The sequence below is a fragment of the Octopus bimaculoides genome, chromosome 8 (genome assembly GCF_046866305.1).
Source record: "Octopus bimaculoides isolate indiv1 chromosome 8, ASM4686630v1, whole genome shotgun sequence".
Classification (NCBI taxonomy): domain Eukaryota; kingdom Metazoa; phylum Mollusca; class Cephalopoda; order Octopoda; family Octopodidae; genus Octopus; species Octopus bimaculoides.
In genome coordinates, this window is record NC_142935.1 from 28,889,338 (window position 1) to 28,904,399 (window position 15,062).

A 15,062-nucleotide genomic window follows, 5' to 3' on the forward strand; every position below is an offset into this window, starting at 1 on the left:
ATTTTAATATATTCCACTTTGCAAGGTTTCAGAGAAAATTATCTATTGAAGATTCACCTGAAAGCAATTTACTAACACTGTGTGTGAAGGAGAGAGGGACGGTATTAGCATCATCACCACTATCATCAATAGAATTGTTGTAGCAGTAGTAGGAATATGAATGAATGGGAAGGTGACTAGATATATCGTGTGTGTGTGTGTGTGTGTGTGTGTGTGTGTGTGTATGTTCCTTACTCCTATACTAACTACTCTATCCTAGTTTAAATTACTAAAGCAATTTGGGTTTGTGAGAGGCAAAGCATGAGTTAGAACATGCATCCAGTTATTGAATTCTTTCTTATATCTTATGTTTGTCCATCTCTTCACTTATCTCTTTCTTTCCCTCTCTCTCCCCCTCTACACGCTCACACACATATGTTGTTTTTATATCAAGTTATATATAAAGACAATTTAACATTAAATTGAGGAGTTACTCAATACTTTCAGTAGAGTACATGTTTATTGAACTTTTACAGGAAGAGGAGGTGACAGTGACTTCATAGTTTCAGTTTGCTAGCCGTCATTAGTCCAGCAGGCTGAAACTTTTAAATCACTGTCTCCCCACTTCTTGTAAAAGTTATATTTTTGCTAATGTAGCACCCATCAAAAATCAAGCCTTTATCTTTTGATGTATTTCTCTTTTTTGTTATTTTTACTGTATAATTTACATACATCATTATATCTTCTCTTCCTCTCCATCTATATATTGCTTTCACTTTTTGTCTTAATGGAAATCTACTGTGCCTCCACCTCTTCTCTTCAGTTTCCCATGTCCCTCCCACACATACAAAAATTTTCTATTACTGTCATTCTCTCCATTGTTTTCCTATCATTCTTTCTATTGTAGAGCTCTATTTTTTTTTTTACCTTCTCTTTTTCCATTCCTTTCTTTATTGCACTGTCTGCTCACATGACTGCCTGTCTCACCATCAACTTCTGGTCATTTCATTTTTCTCCCTCCATATTTGTTAATCTCCTACCTGTCTATCTAGTATCATTGATCTGGTTCCCTCTTTCCCTTCTCTTAGCACAGCCACTGCTTTCTCTTTCCAGTGTGAAAGAAAGAGAGAATGCTACACTCAAATGTAATGAACATGTGACTTGGCTTTCTGTATATTAAGATGTATAATATATCATAAATAAATAATACCTTAGATTTTTTTCATACGGACATTTTGATAATCAGTAGACATTTTTAAGCTATAACCTTCAAAAATGAGCCTCCTTGACAAGAACTGAACTATGCCTCACTTATTCACACAACAAATGCATTTTCTGGAAATTTGACAGCCCTTTTTCAAATTAAAGATTCAAATAGTTATCTAGATACTACCTGCATTTTGACTGTTGATATCATTATAGATTTTAGATGCAAAATTCATCTGAAATTTTCCTTTGCCAACTTAGTGAATGCAGATTCTTGTAAATTGCCTTTAGTGCCTAATATAGCAAGTCATAGCAATCTCCATTCTTAATCTTAACCCTTTCATTATCAACCTCCTGCCCAAGAATGCCCCTGGATCTATGATGCAAACTTCCTGTTTTAAAGTGATCCAAATGAAAACATTCCATCAAAATTTCCTGTTAATTTAAGTTCCAAACACCAGCTTAATAATGACAGTTATTTTACTAAATTCTTAATTAATTTATTAAATTCTTAATTATTTTCCAAATTAATTGAAACAAAGATAGTGTATTTCCACAGAAATATGGTAACAAAAGGGTTAATAAAGGTTACTTGATGTTTATTGTTTCATTTAAAAAAGAAAATTTTCTGTTCAACTATGGAAGCACAGTGGGGTGAATAATTAAATTTCTGCACTACTGTTCTGAAAATTACTGTTTGGTAACATTGTATTGTCTCTTTCGTGTGGTGCATGTTAATTATCGTACTTAGTTTATTTGACCTACCCTGAGTTTTTCGTTAGGGGTGATTAACATAACATTGCATTAATATAGACATGCTTATTCAAATATATGAATTTGAAGAGAATAAATTAATTACATTGGTATTATAATTAAAGTAGACCATCATCATCATCATCATCATCATAACATTCACTTTTCTATGCTTGCATGAGTCGGGCAAAGTTTACTGGGAGAACATTTTCTATTGCTGCATGCCTTTCCTGTTGCCAACCTTTACTTGTTTCCAAGCAAGAAAATATTTCCCTGTTGCCTGGCATGTGTTTGCAGAATATTGGAAACAAATGCCACTGCTTGTATAACAGTGGCGCTCATTTACAACTATTATGCAACTATCTAAACATACACATTCGTGTGTTTGTATTTATTTATATATATAGTTGAAATTTATTGAAAGACAAAAGATGAAAACAGGTGTATGAATAACAAGCAAGTATATTAGTTTGACACTCAGGAAAATGAAGAAGTCTTTTATGTTTCAATCCTATGCAATTCAACAGAAAGGAATAAGAGAAAATAAACAGAGAGAGAATGAAAAAAATTGTAGATTTCAGCGGTCCAGCATGAAATATATATATATACATACATACATACACACCCACACACAATGGCTTTCTTTCAGCTTCTTTCTACCAAATCCACTCACAAGGCTTTGGTTGGCTTGGGACAAAAGTAGAAGATGCTTATCCAAGGTGCCTCACAGTGGGTCTGAACCCAGAACCATGCAGTTAGGAAGCGAACTTCTTAACCACACAGTCACACCTGTGTCTATTGAAAACATCTGCAAATAAGTGACAAGATTCATCAAAATAGCTGTTACTGTTGCGATGGGTAGCCTCAGTCTTTTCTGGTTACAGAAAATGATAACTCAGAATTAACCACTCAACTACTTACCTAAAGCCTGTTGGTTCAACTTCTAGGTATAAAATATGTTACTATCTGGTCTTAGAACATCTGGTATATCTTACATATATTACCATACATAGTTTCTTGTGTGAGTATAGTAGATCATAATGCCTTTGTTTTGATCTCTAGTTTAAGCAAATGTAATTGAAAACTCTTGTAGCAGTTACACCGGATATTTGTGAAGTTGATATGTGTCAAGTTTAGTTTCTTGTAAATTGAGATTATAGGCAGCCCAGTTCAAAGGCTGAAATGTCATGATTAATTTTGATGAATGATTGTGTTTTGTGTTGGTTTAGATCTGATGGAAGAATTTGGGGTTTTAAGATTGTGTTGTATTATCAAGCTGGAATGGTGTTGATTCATCCACTGGATGCTGGATTTTGTCAATGTTTCGTTTCGATACATAGTTGCATAGTTTTGAAATAGAACAGAGAATGAGAAAACAAATTCAGCTAGTCACCTGTGGAGACTTCAGGTGTTCTTGAACTCTGCACTGCTGATTTCCTCCACAAAATTGGGATAAGTGTGGAATGTCTGAGAAACGGTGCAGCAAGTGTCACTGGCCATTCCCTGTGGCATCACCTTTGCAATCATGTCTGCTAGGTGTGGCTAAACATGCCATTTGTTCTGGGGTGAACAAACTGTTACTCCCACCCACCATCTTCGGCTGCTTAATTCCCCCCTCCCCCTTTTTTTGTTTTTATGGTGAGGGTACTTGTGGGTTATTTTCTCAGTTATTTGATCTTTTATACTATTAATGCTTTTTTTCTTTCTTTTATTCTTGTAAAAAAAATATGTTGTTAACATGTCACTGATTGGTGAAATATTACTTGACAAACTTAGGGGTAGACCAGAAGCAAGATGATTCATTAATATCCATAGTCACAAAAGCGGTGAGCTGGCAGAAACGTTAGCATGCAGGGCAAAATACTTGGTGGTATTTCGTCTGTCTTTATATTCTGTGTTCAAATTCCGCTGAGGTCGACTTTGCCTTTCATCCTTTCGGGGGTCGATAAATTAAGTACCAGTTGCGTACTGGGGTCGATCTAATCAACTGGCCCCCTCCTCCAAAATTTCGGGCCTTGTTCCTAGAGTAGAAAAGAATACCCATAGTCACAGTTGGTCATATTTGAGAATCCAGCAGGGCAGTGTTATGATAGTTCTTTCTGACGGGACCCTATGGAGGAGGTGCCTGAGAATTCTATCCTCTCAATCTTCCTTGGAATATTGGGCAGAGAAGATGAGTGGATGGATGGAAACTTAGACTGTATGAGCCAGCTGTTATTTAGTTTGAAGAATATTAATGATCATGTATATTTTTAGTTAATATATATGTATCTATATATATGTATGTGTAGATGTGTGTCCTTTTTTGCGATTGCAATCCCCCCCCCCCCCTACTGTTTTGACAACTAATGTTGGTTTGTTTACATCCCTGTAACTTAGAGGTTAAGCAAAAAAATAACCAGTAGAATAAGTACCAAATTTTAGAAAAAGGTTCTGGGATTGATTTGTTTGACTAAAACCTCTGAAGGTGGTACTCCTCAATGATTAGAGTCCAATAACTGAAATGAGTAAAAGATGAAAAAAAAAAATTGATCAATATGTAAGAAGAAAGAAGCATAAAAATTTATGTAGTCTGTAATACTTGATCTGTGTACTTTAAAATGTAAACTTTGTACATAAATCAGAAGTTTATTTTGTTATTTTTTCTATTTTGCATAATTTTGTTTGCCATAGCAACTTGTCTGTCATTGTAAAATATTTGTCAGTGAAAACTGTGCCTCCTCATTACTGTCATCATTATCATAATTATCCTCAAGGAATCTCTTCTGTCATATTTATGATGATGATGATGATGATGACAGGACAGTGACTGTGTTAATGCAGTTAGAACTAGTAGTAGCAGTAATGTCAGTTACAACTGTTGTGGTAGTGGTTAGTAATTCTAATGTTTAGTTATAATGATGTCTGTGATGATAGATCTAGAAATAAAGCCAATGATTGCAGTGAATTATGGGAAATATTTTTCTGAAAAAGTAAGAACGAAAATTATTGTGCATACTTGAACTTTGCAGAACTAAATACTCTAAAATTGATTGAAATATGCATTGGAATGTAGTGTACATAGTACCTCTAAATAGATATTCCCCTAACTTCTAATTGATTTTATGCATGGCTGTGTGGTTAAGAAGCTTGCTTCACAATCATGTGGTTTCGGGTTCAGTTCCACTGTGCAGCACCTTGGGCAAATGTCTTGTACTATATATAGCTCCAGGCCAAGCAAAAGTTTGGTAGACAAAAACTGTGTATGTGTGTCATTTCTTTACTACCCACATGGGGCTACACACAGAGGGGACAAACAAGGACAGATAAATGGATTAAGTCGATTATATTGACCCCAGTGCATAACTGGTACTTATTTAATCGAACCTGAAAGGATGAAAGGTAAAATCCGCCGCTGCAGAATTTGAATTCAGGACGTAACGGCAGACGAAATACCACCAAGCATTCGCCCGGCGTGCTAACGTTTCTGCCAGCTCACCACCTATGTATGTGTGTGCGCACGCACATACACACACACACACACACACACACACACACGTGTGTACCCTTGCCTCAACATTACATGATGGTTGTCAATGAGCATCAATGTTCTTCAAGCAATGTTATTTGTTTGTAGTCTTCCTTGGAAAACATGTCTGGCCATGAAAAAATATTATCTTTCTTGGTTAAAAGGTGAGGGTTGGCAGCAGGAAGGGCTTCTGGCTGTGGAAAATCTTCAAAAAATACTGTCTGATACATCAAAGCATGGAAAGGTGGACATTAAAAGATGAAGACAGTGTATAATGAAAGGGATTTGCCAAACTGTTAGTTTCGGTCAAAAATGTATTGTGACAACTATTTCAGCTCTTTACATTCTGTGATCATATCTCACTATGGTTGATTTTGCCATGCTTTTATGGAGACACATGGCATAGTGGTTAGAGTGATGGAATCATGATCATAAGATTGTGATTTCGATTGAGTGATGTTTTTGTGTTCTTGAGCAAAACACTTCATTCTGGTCCACTCAGCTGGTCAGTATGAGCGTTTCTGTGATGGACTGGCATCCTGTCCAAGTGTGAAATATATGAACCCCAAAAATTGGGAAACTGGCCCTATGAGTTTGTATGACATGGGAAGGATCTCCATGATTGTGTGTGTGTGTGTGTGTGTGTGTGTGTGTGTTTCCAGGTTGGTGAGCTGTGTTCCTCTTACCAGACAGCTGCCATATAATAATACTTCTGATTTGTATGATAACTTCTTTTAGTCTAAGTGTAGATTTCTTTTGTTGAACAGACTCAAATTTGCATTAGAATTTAAGATAATGATGCAACTTTGCTTTTCTGATCATTTAGTGACTTTTGCAACAACGACAAAGCACTTTAATAGATTGTCAGCAAAGCTATTCCTGATTCTGCAGATGAAAGATTTTGGATAACAAATATTTTCAGTTTGAGATGTTAAAAGTAAATTCTCTAAACTTTTAACAGCATTATTTAGATATTTACTTCTTGTAAAACTTTATTGAAGAAAAACAATAGTAATAGTATACTTACACAGTTTATAGCACTCTTCAGCCATTTGGTAATGTTGTTATTTTGAGTTAATTTAAGAAATGTTCCTATTTTAAAATTTGTTGCTTTAGCTTCACAATGGTAAAATATTTTGCCGTATTTTTACTGTGATGTCATTCTTGTCTTCACTAAAAGAATAAAAAAGAAGCTATTTCAGCATTGTTCATTCATGTTGAATTATTTAAAACTGCTTTTGCTCATTTATAAGGTATTGTGAGTTTTTGAAGAAAATCTATTCTGTTATTTTCCACCAAAAACATAGCACCAAGCACAAACAGAATGAATAGATGTGATTAAACATACTCAACATTTTTTTGTTTTGACATTTCTAAGATTTTTTTTTCTCTTTCCCTATTTGACAATTTAAAAACAGCTACTTATTTCTGTGCCAAGCATGGAATAACAGGCTTAAACTTAACATAAACTTTCACATTTCTTACCATCAATTTCTGAGAAACAGATTTGATTATTTATAGTTCAGTTATTGTGAGGGCAGTAGAGCACTCTGGACAAGAGTCTTACTATACTAAGTTCAGTACCTACATGTTCTTTTTCATCATCATCATCATCATAACGTCCACTTTTCCATACTTGCATGGGTCGGACAAACTATCGAGGCAGATTTTCTATGCCTTTCCTGCTACCAACCCTCATCTGTTTTCAAACAAGCTAATATCTCCCATCATCAGACATGTTTCTTCAGAATACTGGACATTAATGACAGTGACACATTTACACCTATCATGTAATGTCTAGACAAGGAGACACAAACATACACACATATACATATACACATCTGCACCAGTCCTTCCATCACACTTTCTCATCCCTCAATATTATACCCTATACAGTTGAGGGGTGTTTTGTCTTACAGATAATTGGTGACCTCACTAATGCTGGTGCCATGAGAAATGCACTAAATATTTTCTGTGATATGGTTGATGCTATGAAGAACATCTAGCTGTAGAAAACCTACCAAAGCAGACACTGGAGCATGGCACAGCACTTTGGCTCATCTGTTCATGTCGAACTGTTCAATCCCTGTCAGGATGATGATGATGATGATGATGACTGTCTTATCCACTCACAAGGCTTTGGTCAGCTTAAGGTTAACGTGGAAGATGTGCAGTGGTACTGAACCTGAAACCATATAGTTGGGAAGCAAATTTGTCAACTACACAGCCACGCCTGTGGTTAGATAAAACTTCTTTACCGATGGCCTAGTTTTTAATTTTTCTGAACAATCAAAATTTGTATGAGGAGGATACTGAACTCAAGGTTTAAAATCTGTTAGGAATGTGATTGATTTAATGATCGTTTATTATTTGAACAGAATGTACAGACAGATCCTCATTATATCTGACATTTATTGTGTAGGGGAGCTAATACCTAAGATTAATGCTTATAAAAGGGATTTATCTTATAATAAAGCTCATTATTTATTGTTATTGTTACTGTGAATAGCTTTATGATATAAAGTTAAATGAAATATTGAAACTTGGTTGTATTATTTTGCTTCAGGTGAATGGGTACTTTTTGATTAAAACTTCCAACTTATGTTTCTAGATTCCTATAATCATTGTTCGCTTTGTAGTGGTTGGTATAACTGTGTGGTTAAGAAGTTTGCTTCCCAACCATTTGGCTTCAGGTTCGCTCCCACTGCATGGCACCTGTGGCATGTAGGTGTCTTGTGCCACAGCCTCAAATCAACCAATGCTTTGGATTTGTTTGATGGAAATTTTTAAAAAAAACCTCATCATATATATGATGTATTCCTATATTTTAAAGTATAATTAAATTCTAGTTAATTCTGCCGAAGTTGACTTTGCCTTTCATCCTTTCAAGGTTGATAAATTAAGTACCAGTTGCATACTAGGGTCAATCTAATGGACTGCTCCCACCCCTAAAAATTTCAGGCCTTGTGCCTAAAGCAGAAAAGAATACTAAAAGGTTTCTATTCTTTTATCAACGGTATCAGAACATTAAATGAAAGTATATTTACTTTTAAACATTATCTTAGTGTCTCATACATGCGCCTACACACATACAGTGTTTGTCTGAAATTGTTCACAATGTTTATATTGTATGCTTCAAAAACACTTTCATTTATTTCAACTTGTCAAAATGTTTACTATTGTGTATGTATTAGCTGGTTATATATATATGTATGTATGTATGTATGTATGTATGTATATGTATATAGCTGAGCTGAAAATTTGCTACTGCTGTTTTAATCTATATTCTATTTAGCTTTAACCATGTTTCAGATTAATGATTAGAGCAAATGGGGATGTTGTGCCAAGATTATAGTGAACTGGGTTTCAATCCCTTGACCATTCTTGCAGTCATCTTCAGGAAGGATTTTGTAGAGAGAGAAAAAGTCAAGCATGAGTCATGCAGCATTCACTATGGCTCTGTGTGTACAAAAGTAGAAGAGGAAAAAAAAAAAAAGAATGTTGCCTGCTTGCAATGTAAAATGGAGATGGGCGTTGATCACATGGCAGGAAGTTAGCGTTGCATGAGTATGAGGTAGAGGGTAGGGGTTAATCGTCAAGATTATTATCATTGGTTGAAGAGAAATGGTCTGTTAGTGGCTATATATATATATATATATATATATATATATATATATATATATATATATATACACACATACTTACATACATACACACACTGTCCAGAAAGTTGGGAATTGTGAGTATAACTCGCAGTGTATTACTAATGCAATGGCTGTACAGCTGTCGATCTGGTTATGCTTTGTTGGAAACAAAGAATCAGGAGTGCCTGACAGTTAGTGGCAGCCATTTTAAGAATATTATCCATGATAGAACGGAGAATGCTTGGAGTTTCCTATAGCCAAGAGTGGATTGGACAAGTTGTTATTTAGCCCTCACTCAATCCTGATTAAACAGACCTGTGATCAAAGGCATTCCAGCCATGATCAGTCCATTTGTTTTTGTTTTTTTTCTGATTTAGTATATCTGAGACTATTTTATCCAGTGTGTCTTTGATTTCTTTAAGACACCATCTTACCATAACTTTGTTGAAAATTTGTATATTATCAATTGATGGTTATCAGAATATAAGGTAGTGAAGAGAAAAAAAAGGTATAACCTTGGGTGATAGCATTACCAATTTCAAAAATAAGAACAACCAATTCTAATACATAGAACACCTGATATTAAGATAGAGATGTTGATTAAAGAAAAGGATTAAAAAATTAACAATTACTGTTAAAATGAACATCTCTAGCTCTAATGTGTCTTATTTCAGAATTTCTTGATAATATTACCCAACACTTTATTGATTATCCTTAATAAGTCTACATATATCATCTTAAACGCTTTTTCACTCTAGTTTTAGTATTCCACATACTTTTATGTCTGATTTTTCATGGTTAGAATAGTTTAAAAATAGGCATGCATGAACACATGGACACATGCATTTTCCCATGTTATAATTTTATTTCTGTTAAATACCCTTGTGTAATTATTATAACTCAAGAATGAAAACTTAATCAACTTCTGAAATATGGGGAATAAAATATTAAGTCAATTTTGGTGAAAATGATTAAACTTTAACCAAGCTAGTCATACACATCCGTCTCCAAAATTGACGTTACAGAACGTATTAAATATATTGATCATAGTTACTGCTTCTTAGTAGGCACTAACTGAAATTGTTATATTTACTAGTTTGTATAATCAATTATAACTTTTATTTACTATAATAACAGAGACAGACTCAGACAGATAATGGCAAAGTATTGCTATTGCTGATGATAGTGGTGTGCACTAGTTCATGTATTTCATATATTCTGACATCTGGGGTCACCTTCCGCTTTTAGAAATAATTGAAGGGATCTTGTTACCTGGTGTTGATTCTGCTCAATCCTCAGCCATTTTACAGAATATTCTGGGTGTATTTCATTGTGTCACAAGCACTAGTGTGGCTTTTTTTTATCTCCTGCAATGCTAAGAGTCCCCACCACATTGCTGAAGAATCTGTGTTTATTCAACATGCATAATTCCAGCATTGTCGAAACAACTAAAGACTTATTGTTCAGTATAAAAGTATAGAAACCTGAAAAAAAAAACAAACAAACATACACAATTTTAAAATATAGTGTCTTTATAACCCTCTGATTCTAATTTGCTTTTCGATTTTGGCAGCTTTGTTTTATGATCAGTTTTTTTTTTAATAAATATTGTTTTTCTTGCAAATGTCAAGCTAAAAGGTATTCAAGCTAAATATTTCTCACTGACTGAGTTTCTTTATTTAGGCACCATTCCTTAATGTCTTGCATAGTTTAATTCCTTCATTGTCTTCTTTGGCCTGCTCTTGCCACATCAACCATTAATCAGCCACACTTAAATGCTTTAGTCATAGAAGGCTTAGAATGTGGAAAGGATAAACAACAGATTCCCTTTTTGCAGTTGTTAAATATTGTAATTCTTGACTTCTTTCCATGCCTGTCTCTAGAGCATCGAGCATTTTATGCTAAGAATCACTTGTTAGTCATGACAGCTGCACATTTATATATCAAGTATCCAGCCATTGCATCTTTACTATCTTCGAGAATGAAATTTCTTTCTCTTCTCTCACATATATTTATTCTAGTTGACAAAATAGTTCCTATATTCTTGATCCAATTATTTGATTCTGACCATAATTTCAACCATACAATAGCTGCGACCAAAATGCTGTATATTTTGCACATTATGCTTCTTGAATATCATGTCTTGTTTAGTTTTGTTATTGTTTTTTTTAGATTCTAACCTTTGCACTCAGTATAACTCATTTTAACATGGCTAAGCCATATCTCTCCTTTTTCCTTCTCTGACGTTTTCATGGTATCTGCTTGCATGAACTCTGCATGTTTTTCATAAAGCTATTACATTACCTTATATATGCACAAAATGTTTCTTTGCCAGCATAATCTTTTTTTTTTCTTAATTTTTCTTTTCTTCTTCTCTGTTAAAAAAAAAAAGAAGAAACTTTCCATTCTTATTCATTGTCTTTCTGCCACACAATCATATTGTAGAAGAGATATTTCTAACACAGTTCGATCTTTCTAATCTACAATTTGTTATTTATCAAATTTCTTCCATTAGTTATCGTTGTCTACCAATTGGTTGTTAGTGTTTAATTTCTATGCCAAGGATAGTCTCATCATAAATACATGCGCAAATTTAGTCCTGAGATGTTCAATCTAAAATTTCTTCCCACAGAAGGTTTTGAAATAGAAATAATTTCAGTTAGTTTTAAATTGAATCAAAATACAGAATTTTATCTAAATTTGAACAACGGAGGTTTGGTTAAATCTGGTCATCAGTTGTATTGGTCAGTAGACTTGTTTATTAATATATATAAGTACACATCCACACACACACACATACATATTGATGTTATAAAATAATTACATTGCTTATTTAATATAGTTTTTCAATTTATTTTCACTGTTCATTAAAATACCAGTCTGATGATGCTGGATTATTATAATTATTAAGGCAGCAAGCTGGCAGAATCATTAGCATGCCAGGCAAAATGCTTAGAGGTCTTTAGTTTCTGATTTCAAACTCCGCCAAGGTTGACTTTACTTTTCATCCTTTCAGTGTTGATAAAATAAGTACCAGTTAAGCATTGGGGCATTGGGGTCGATGTAATCGACTTACATGCTGCCTCAGAATTGCTGGCCTTGTGCCAAAATTTGAAATCATTATTATTATTATTATTATTACTGTGGTGGTGAGCTGGCAGAATTGTTACCATGCCAGGCAAAATGCTTAGTGGTATTTTGTCCATCTTTACATTCTGAGTTCAAATTCTGCCAAGGTCAACTTAGCTTTACTTCCTTTCGGGGTCGATAAATTAAGTACCAGTGAGACACTGGGGTCGACGTAATTGACTAGTCCCCTCCCCTCAAATTACAGGCCTTGTGCCTTTAGTAGAAAGGATTATTATTATTATTATTATTATTATTATTAGTTTATATAAAGGACTGAAGTAACTCAGCAGAAATATAATAGATAGAGAGATGAGTTCTTTACTTTTGTATACGATTACAAAAGTAAAGAACTCATCTCTCTATTTATTATTATTATTATTATGTTTTGGCTTTGCTTTATTTATACAAGGCATCAAAGGATAAGAAGATTTTGCTTACTAATAGATAAGACACTGGTTAAAATTGATGTCCATAGAAAAAAACCCTCACTGAATGCATGTGGTTGCATTTTGCATGGAGAGGAATTTATGTAGCACATGTGAAGTATTCATAAGTATGATCTTTTGCAATTTGCTTACTTTGGGGCTGCTAGGGATTTGGTCTGCATATTTGCTTGCTCCTCCTGATATTATTCCAAGTTCCCCAATAACAGTGGTTAATGTTGCTTTGAGATGCCACATTCTTCTAATTTCAATCTACTGGTCCTTATATTTGCTCAACTTCTCAAGCATTTTCAGAGATGTTTTTGTCAGTTGGGGCTTCAACCATCAATCAGAAGACCTGTCTTTTCAACAGGATTTTTCACAATGATAATCAGTTAGTCTGTATTTCCTGATCAGTCCGAACACTGAAATTCCAAAGGATAGTAACCTCTGCATTCTGCACATCTTGTGGTGGTTTGTGCTCCCACCAATTTTCTTTGTGAGGGATGTAGCGCGTGCGGAATATTGACCAGTGCATGTACAGAGCTGCTCTGTTATATCTTTGCCAGTATTCTGTTAGTGCCTGTTGGCTGCATACCAAAGTTGTGTGGTCGATTGGCTCTAGATGTTCTCCGCATATGCAGCACAATGGGCTGCTTTCAAGTTTCAAAACATTACTCTGGTAATTCTTAGTTGGAAGGGACTGATCCTGAGTAGCAATGATGTACCCCTCAGTTTCTGGTTTGAGACAAGAGTGTGTCAGCCATTGATGGGTAAGAGTTTGATCTACATTTGGGTCCCTTGCTCTATTCAGGTATTTGCTCTACTCCCTCACTCAACTCAAGTATTACTATTGTTATTGTTGTTGTTATTATTATTATTATTATTATTATTATTAAGGCAACGAGCTGACAGAATCATTAGCACACTGAACAAAGTGCTTAGTGCTATTTTGCCCATCGTTACATTCTGAGTTCAAATTCTGCCGAGGTCGAATTTTCCTTTTGTCGTTTTTGGGATTGATAGATTAAGTACCAGTGTAACACTGGGGTCAATGTAATTGACTTATCCCCTCCCTGCAAATTACAGGCATTGTGCCTATAATAGAAAGTATTATTATTATTATTATTAGAAATATACTTAGTAAAGCATCTATCACACGGCAATCTATTGAGTCTCTCCTGAATAATTTGCCCTCGGGTGCATAACTAAAGAGCAAGCAAGCACTACAGTGTGAATGCTGTACAAGATACTGTCAGTTGCACTTGGTCTTCTCAGTCCCCACTGCAGCCATCTGTTTCCAAAGTGCATACCATGCTGGCATTGGTGCGCCATCATCAACAGCATTCTCTGATAAACTTGCTCCATTCCCTTGAGACAGATCTCTCCACCTCTTCAATCACAACTGCACTAATAGCAGCAGCAACAAACATTTTCTGATAACAACAATAAAGAAAAGGCATGATCGAGTGTATCTCTCATTGCATTGCACCATGTCTGCTCTCAGGCAAAGAACTGTGCAAAATGTGCATGGCAGTTGAAACATGGCCTGTTGTCCCTCTGGTGCTAAAAAAAAGCATCCAAATGCTAAGTCTACATTTTAGCTAATGCATATTTTAGTAAACTGAGTTTTTTTTTTCTTTTTGCTATTGGATTAGTTTGAAATTATGGATAGACCATTTACCCTTGTTAACATCTTTGTGTTTGTCCCCACCACTGCTTGACAACCGGTGTTGGTGTGTTTATGTCCCCATAATTTAGTGATCGCTAGGAAAGAATTTAAAAATCATGGCCTCAGTCAAAGGATTGAAACAAATCAAAAATAAGATATAAAAATACTTGATATTTTCATTTTTGTGGGGTTGGCTGTCTTTATCATATTTATACCACATTTTTTATATATTGAAAGAAAAGAAGATATTAAACTTATTTATACATACATCATTTTCTTTATATCTATATTTGGAAATTCTATTTTAAAAATTCCATAATCATATTTTAAACCGGAACAAAATAGGCAAATACAAAACTTGGTGCATGACAAACGTTCATGAAATCTTCTTTCTTTCCTTTGCAATTTCTTCCCCTCTAACTATAAACCTATCAGATGGCAGTAGTGAGATTAGATACTGTGCCTATCAGCTCCCCAACTTCAGAAAGCATATCCTGCTAGCTTTGTTCATCCTCACTGCAACCTTACACTGATCCAAGTTAGCAGAAACTGTTAATGCTTATACCCTACCCTGTCTATTGAATATTTTACCATATTGCTGATGCGTATTCTATCTGTGAATTGAATATTGTTTCTCTTTCATTTTCTGTTTCTCCTTTTATTCCTTTTTTTTTTTTTTGCTTATTGTTCTTGTTGTCAGGATTTATCACACTACACAATGTTAATGGGATCACTCCCCACCCCCACTT

General features: G+C 34.7%; 1 protein-coding gene and 1 long non-coding RNA gene across 5 annotated transcripts in view; one reads left to right on the forward strand and one right to left on the reverse strand.

Annotated features, from left to right (window-relative positions):
- LOC106880872 (uncharacterized) overlaps positions 1-15,062 on the forward strand; it is a 281,292-nt gene that overhangs the window by 44,106 nt on the left and 222,124 nt on the right. The gene's annotated exons all lie outside the window — the stretch shown is intronic.
- LOC128248554 (uncharacterized) overlaps positions 3,633-15,062 on the reverse strand; it is a 37,508-nt gene continuing 26,078 nt past the window's right edge. Inside the window, exons 3-4 of the long non-coding RNA XR_008264726.2 lie at positions 6,474-6,619; positions 3,633-4,436 (exon numbers count right to left, since the gene is read on the reverse strand). This is a non-coding gene — a long non-coding RNA (uncharacterized LOC128248554). The remainder of the gene's footprint in view (positions 4,437-6,473; positions 6,620-15,062) is intronic.